Genomic DNA, 7606 nt, shown 5'->3' with positions numbered 1-7606 from the left:
GTGATCAAAGAGCCAGCCACTGAGTTCATGTCAGCTACAGCCCCTGTACCCCTTAATATGGAAACCACTTGGAAACTGAGCAGTCTATGGGTTTCCTTTGAGCAGGGAGTCTAGGTCCTCACCATGCATGGTCCTTGGTTGGAGTATCAGTCTCTACAGGCCCCCCCTGAGCCCAGGTATTTTGTCTCTGTTGTTCTCCTTTTGACGTTCCTGTCCCCTCCAGGTCTTTCTGTCTCCCTCTTCTTCCATGAGGATTCTGGCACTCTGCCCAAAGTTTGCCTATGAGTCTCAGTATCTCCTTCAATACCCAGTGGGTAGAGTCTTTCAGAGGTCCTCTGTGGAAGGTTCCTGTCCTGTTACTTGTCTCCTCCTACTTCCAATGTCTATCCTGTTTGCCCTCCTGAGTGAGGATTAAGCATCTTCCCTAGTGTTATCCTTGTTGTTTAGCTGCCTTAGGACTATAGATTTTAGTATGTTTATTGCACATTGTAGGGCTAATATACACTTAAAAGTGAGTATATACCATATGTGTCTTTCTGCTTCTGGGTTACCTGACTCAGGATGTTCTATTCTAGTTCCCACCATCTGCCTGCAAATTTCATGATTTCCTTGTTTTTAATTGTTGAGTAGTATTCCATTGTGTAAATACACCACACTTTCTATATCCATTCCTCCATTGAGGGACATCTGGGTTGTTTTCAGATTCTGGCTATTACAAATAAAGCTGTGATGAACATAGCTGAGCAAATGTCCTTATTGAATTGGTGGGGCAACTCTTGGGTGAAACTCTTCTTGAAGATCATCCCTTTGCCTTTATGATTCAAAACAAATACAATATAAAACACACATAAACCTATGATTATTCCTGTTAGCTACTGATGTGTCTGTCTACTATATATTTTTTTTTTTGGTCTTTATAGCTCCTTCAGATTGTCAGACTCTCTTCTTCCGCTGTTATTTTAGTTAGTGTTTTCAGCCTTATCACCTTGCATTTAGTGAGTTCTCTATACTCCTCAGAGTATTGTATCTGATCAACATCATGGTACTCAAGCTATCTATGAACAAACTACTGACATTTAAGATAATAAATTCCACACCAAAGACCTTCTCTCATACACCACTTAGCTTTTTGCCTTCCATAGTCTATGACTAGTTGGAAATAACATCACATTGGTGTTAAGATTTCAGAGGATATAGAAATTCATACTGTGTGATAATTGATAAAAATGAATTTTATCAGGGAACTGAGAAAATATCTTCATATAATGAATTTTAGATACATCTACAAAGATAGTCTGGATATTTAGCTGCAGATTATTGCCTAGATTTTTAAACTCTTACTGCAGAAGAAGCTTTTTTCCATCTGGATTTCATAGTACATGTATAGTTTCAAAACCTTTGACATCAAATAGCCTCCTTCATGCACCTTATCATGCAATAATTTTATGTGTGTTATTCTCCCCTACAAAAACACACCTACTATTTAAATAAGTGAAAACTGAGTTTGAGGCATATAAAGGTCATATTTTAAGTCATTAGCTGAACTTGAAATGAATGTTTTGAGCTCTTTCCTAAACTAGTTTAATTCAGTTTTCTTTACTCTACATGTACCTGAAATTTGTTTAGTACTGTGTACAAAATATCTTTTATCACAATTGTCTGACTTTTCCAGATCTGTTAAACTATTTTTACTTGGCTCTCTGGAGTCAGTGCAACCTTTTCAGCTGCAGATTTCTTTCTCTAAGGTTGTTTGTGTACCTTGTTCATCTGATCATACCTGGGGCACATGTTCATGATGAGTCCAAACCCAGGTAATTTGTTGACAATGTCAACATGACTTGCTACAAAAAAGAAAGAACATAAAGAGACTTTGATAATGGCAAACCCAAATGTGTCCTTTACAGATATGTTCTTAGGGGAAGATACATAACAATTTGAAAGGGTTATTTCTGTGTGTTAAATTAAATTAAAATGAAGTGTTCAGAGTCTATTTAACTAAAGTGAAATCTGCTTTGAGCCAATCATCTTAATGTAGGTTGGATATTATTAATGTACCAGTTCTATTTCCTAGCAAGAAGTATTCATTATCACATTGCTCCAGAATCAGGCTCTTCTGAAGAAGAAACATGACAATGGAGGCCTTTTTTATTCTTTCTTCAGATTATGTGCCTTTTCACTTCCAGAAAAGATAGGGTTTAATTTTCTCCAATTTCTTTTCTTCAATGTTTAAGGAGTGATATTAATTCTTAACGGTCAAACCAATATGGGAAACATTTGCTAATGATCAATAGATCAATCTATCAATGTTGTATACAATTCAAGTTTATGAAATGTGACTCACAGCATTAACTATTATAACAGAAATGTACAAAAATCAATATGATAAATACTCATGTGCTCATATCTATACATTACTACAAAGTACAAATCTATGGAAGCAGGCCACATACCTGAAAAGATTTGATCTTCCCATTTCTCATTTGCTAAAGATAGATCCTGAAGTTGCTTACCTCTCTTTCTCATTAAAATTTCTGTTGCACCCTCTAGTTCCAGCAACTTTGGTTTCTGATCTCAATTCCAAATTGGTCAGCTCATATCTTTCCAACATGTCCTGAGAGATACCAACAAAATTTAAAAATGTAGACTTTATCATTGAACACTCTTTTCATTGAACACTGTCATTAATCTCCTTCATAATAGTCAAGTAACTGCAACATTTTATCTCAGGTTCACCACTATCAGCTAATGGGGCTTCACTCTTCCATTTTTTTGTACATCTGGCACAGTTTCTTTCTTTGTGGAGGTCTGCCAGAAAGTCTATTAAACAGAACAAGGAGCCAATTAAACTATTTTGATTTTAGAGGTTTTATCTGCCAATTCTTACTGCAAAAAAGATAAGGAAAAACAAGGACCATGCCAAACATTATGGCACTTTTAGTACCATAAACTTAAATATTGCCTCAATGGATCAATCAGAATGTACACTTAAAATAATTTAAAAATGAATAATTATGCCTACCTTATAATTTGGCAAAGCATATTTTTAAATAATTTTTTTTAATTAAATTAATTTTTACAACAAATCAAGACCATCACAGAAAACCACAACTGGATCCAATGCAGTTTTGTTGAGAGCTGTGGTGGTTTGAATGAGAATGGCTTTTGCACGTTCATGTATTTGAATGTTTTATTCCCAGTTTGTGAAACCGTATAAGGACTAAGAAGTGTATTCTGTTGGAGGAGTTGTTTCACGGAGGGTGGGCTTTGAGGTTTCAAAAGTTCATGGTATTCCCAAATAGATCTCTATCCTCATACTCGTAGATAAGAAGGTAAGTTCTCAGCTACTGACCCAGGTCAGTGCCTGCCTGTCTGCTGTGATCCTCCCTACCATGATACCCATGGACTCATCCTCTGAAACTGTAAACCCCAAATAATCTCTTATCTCTATAAGCTTCCTTGGTCATGGTATGTTAACACAGCAATAAAAATTAACTAAGTTAGAACCCAGACCCAAAATACATGTCTAGATCACAGCTTCTGCATGCATTTTTCAGGAAACATTGCAGAAGAGGGGGCAGAATGATTGAAAGAACCAGAATGCCTGAAAGCCTGCTCTGAAGAAGTCTCTCATAGAAACTGGTGCTTACACAAGGCCAGAACAATGGCAATGTCAATAGACCCGTTAACATGGAAAGAAGAAAATTTCATGCGGTCACATCCCTATACAAAGAATTATAGGCAACAAGTGATTGCTGGAAGAAAGAGATTTAGCTTCTCCTAGGGATGAATCATCTCCTTAGCTGTTCAATGCAGAGTGGTCAACTCTGAAACCATATGTACACAAACAACAAAAGTGAACTCAATGATTGATTTACATATTGTTGTACATACATATTCATACACACATATGAGAATGTGGGAACATGGGATTGATTACAGATGATAGCTGGAAAGAACTAGATAGAGAAAAGGGAGAGGAGAAGTGATTTAATCCTATTTCAACTAAAAGCATTTTAAAATGACAAGTTAAAAATCAAATATAATAACCCATACTAGATGGTATCATTGAAGAAAATGCATATGCGTGCACACACACACACACACACACACAGAGAGAGAGAGAGAGAGAGAGAGAGAGAGAGAGAGAGAGAGAGAGAAGGAGAGATGTTTTGTGAATGATTTGTTTTTTCAGTACTTCCAAATTTATTTTCCTGTGACTATGTTAGACTAGATAATTAACTTGAGACTACCTCATTCAGCTTAAGTTCTGGAAGTAGAGTTTTTTGTTTCCTGTATTTCTCTAGAGTCTGGCCTTAGATGCAGCATTAGAAAAACTGGTTTTACTAAACACCATGTGGACTTCCTTGGTCTGAGCTGCCACATGGAGCCATGCTTATGTCTGACGGCTGCACAGAGCTGGTCCTAACCCTTACTGTCTGTATCATTCAGGAGCACTGGCCCCCAACCCTCGCCTGGGCAGCACAACAGAGCTAACCCTCATGGCATTGATACAGGTGAGCCAGCCCTGCTACTCATAGTAGCATGTGAGAGCTGGCTTCAAGGGAATGAGAAAGAGCCAGTGTCCCGGCCCTTCCCCTCACTGAAGACCCTGCACCTTACTTGGACAACACAATAGAGGTGGCTTTGGTGGCATGCATACTGAAGAGCTGGTGGGCTCTCAACTCAGCTACCAGATCCAAGCTGAGATTTAGGGCTTTCACTTGACCCACCCCAACATCTGCCATCTATGAACTTGATGGAGTATTTGTGAAGGGTCAGTCCTGCAGACTCAAAGCTCCTGGATCTCCACAACACAGAGCAACAAGAAGATATCATAGATGGTTCCTGGCTGAGGACCTAGTGTTGATAATGTAGCCTCGAAATAGACCAGTGACTCACTGAATAAACATTTGCAGGTAAAGCTGTTAGGGTGAAGGGGTAGACTGTGTGACATACTGCAGCTTCCATGTGAGATTATGCATATTTATTTATTTATTTATTCATTTATTTGTAGTTCTATTTTGGGGTGTGAGATTGCAAAGGTAGAGGGTGGATATGGAGGGATGGGGAGATGAGGGTATTGGGGTTCATAATGTGAGATTCAAAAGAATCAATACAAAGTTAAAAAAGCAAAGCAAAGAAAAACTGGGTTTTGTGGTTCAGAGAGAAGACACAGTAGTTACGAGCATATACCGTTCTCACAGAAGATCTGAGTTAAGTTCCTAGCACTCACATGACACAGCTCACAAATGCCTACAACTTCAAATCCAGGGTATCCAAAATGACACACTCCACTGTTCTCTGCATGTCCCTGCACTCTCATGAAATACGTACATGCACACACTTATACACACAATTAAAAAATGTATAGTTTTAAAACCCTGTGTTTGGATTTTTGGATTTTATTAATAAGTACATGATAATTTCATTAATGTATAAAATGTCTTTTAATAATGTTCACTCCCCAATACCTCTTCTTGTTTCTCTACCCTACTACTAAAGATTTTTTCTTCCAAACTAGTACATGTTTCTAAATGTTAATTTAAAAATATATGTCTGATTACATCATTAACCCTTGCTACTCTCTCTGAGCATAATGCCACACAGAAAAAGTTATCAATATGTCATTTCTAAAGGAGAATTGATTTTCTGTAAAATAAAGAGCCAAGGAAATATACCTGCATTCCATTCATTGCATATCTGAAAATAATAAGGAAAGAACAAAAGGACATTGGCACCAAGTTTTATGTAGTCTAAAAAAGAATGAATTTATGTTTGTAGAATAATACAGGTGTCTACAAATAAACAATATGAGAATGACAGAAATTTAATGGTGATTTGTGTTTATTGGGCATTTATTCATTGCAATATAAAAAAGAAAAGAAAATATTGCTAACTCTTCCAGCCAGTCTGTCTCTGCTTTTATCATCTGAGCCTTTATAAGCCACTTCAGATGCAAACTGCACCTAAGGATGAGCTACTCTACACCAAAGGATGGAGACACAACTTTTTTCAGAATTTGTAATTTCATAATAATAGAAAACAGATTGGTTGCTACAATACTAAGATGCTAGAGTTAAATGATAAATAGAATTCAATGTCTTCACTAAAAAAATAACAGTTTATCTTACTCTTCTTTCATAAGATTCCCTGCACTCTGCCCAAAGTTTGGCTATGAGTTTCAGCCTCTGCTTTGATACCCTGCAGGGTAGAGTCTTTCAGAGGTCTTCTTTGGTAGGCTTCTGTCCTAGTCCCTGTTTTCTTCCTATTCTGATGTCTGTCCTGTTCGCCTTGCTGAGTGAGGATTGATCATCTTACCTAGGGTCCTCCTTGCTTAGCTTCTTAGAAAGACCTCGAGGGGCAGGAGCTCTACAAGGAGGGCAATAGAACCAAAAAATCTGGGCACAGGGTTCTTTTCTGGAACTGATACTCCAACCAAGAACCATGCATGGAGATTTCCTAGAACCCATACATACATGTAGCCCGTGGCAGCTCAGTGTCCAAATGAGTACGGGGAACAGGGGCTGTCTCTGACATGAACTCAGCTCTTTGATCACCTCAGCCTGAGCGGGGTGGGGAGCCTTACCAGGTCACAGAGGAAGACAATGCAGAAAGTCCTGATGAGACCTGATTGGCTAGGGTCAGAGGGAAGGGGAGGAGGACTTGGGGAGTGGACTAGCAGTGGACTTGGGGAGAGGCATGGGAGGAGAAGAGGAAGGGAGGGTGGAATTGGGAGGGGATGAGGGAGGAGGATATAGCTGGGATACAGAGTGAATAAACTGTAATTTATAGTAAAAAATAGTTTAAAATTTTCTTTCTTTCTTTTCTCTTCTCTCCTTCATTTTCTTTTTTCCTTTTGGTTGGGGCACAATTCAAACAGATTTTCATTGTGTTCTCATATCAAAGAAGGACATTTTTGTAGGGATTAGAGTTCACCTTTAGTTAGAACTAACATCAGCAACTATTTTCCTACTATTACTCAGTCTTGACCTATTAAACAATAATTAGAATTAATTCTGATAAATAAAGTATGCTATTTGCTTAAAATCTCAAGTTTTGAAACTACATGCTAATAATTTAACATGATAAACAAAACTCGCTGCTCCTTAATAGTTCACAAGTTACCATGGTATATTCTGAAACAGCATAAGCTTATATGATCATGCTCTTAATCCATAGGAAATATGGAAACAGGTGCATACCTAAAAATCTACTTTGATAATTGAAATTCACTTTGAATAAACAGCAGACAATATATCTTAAGTTGTCATTACTGTGGTATTCAAATGTAGTGAGATTCATGAATGATTATGTAAATTTCAAGGAACACATTCAAAATGCAGTCTAAAAAGCAGTATATAAAACATGAAAAGATGTCTATTTCTTGTTTTCTTAGTTAAGTTAATCTACTTGCATTTCACAATCTAATATTTAAGAGAGAAGAAAGTGGTAATTTAGTTGTCATTGGCACAGATATAACTATGGAAATTTTCTATAAATATTTTTAGTCAATTACTGTTGGCCAGGAAGTCTGAAAATTCATGATACAAACAGAATAATTCATGGGAAAAGCATAAAGAGAATAGATTTTTAAACCTTGAAAGTG

This window comes from Meriones unguiculatus, chromosome 1, assembly GCF_030254825.1.
Source record: "Meriones unguiculatus strain TT.TT164.6M chromosome 1, Bangor_MerUng_6.1, whole genome shotgun sequence".
Lineage (NCBI taxonomy): Eukaryota > Metazoa > Chordata > Mammalia > Rodentia > Muridae > Meriones > Meriones unguiculatus.
The sequence above is the reverse complement of the archived record's forward strand: the minus strand, read 5'-3'. Positions refer to the sequence as shown.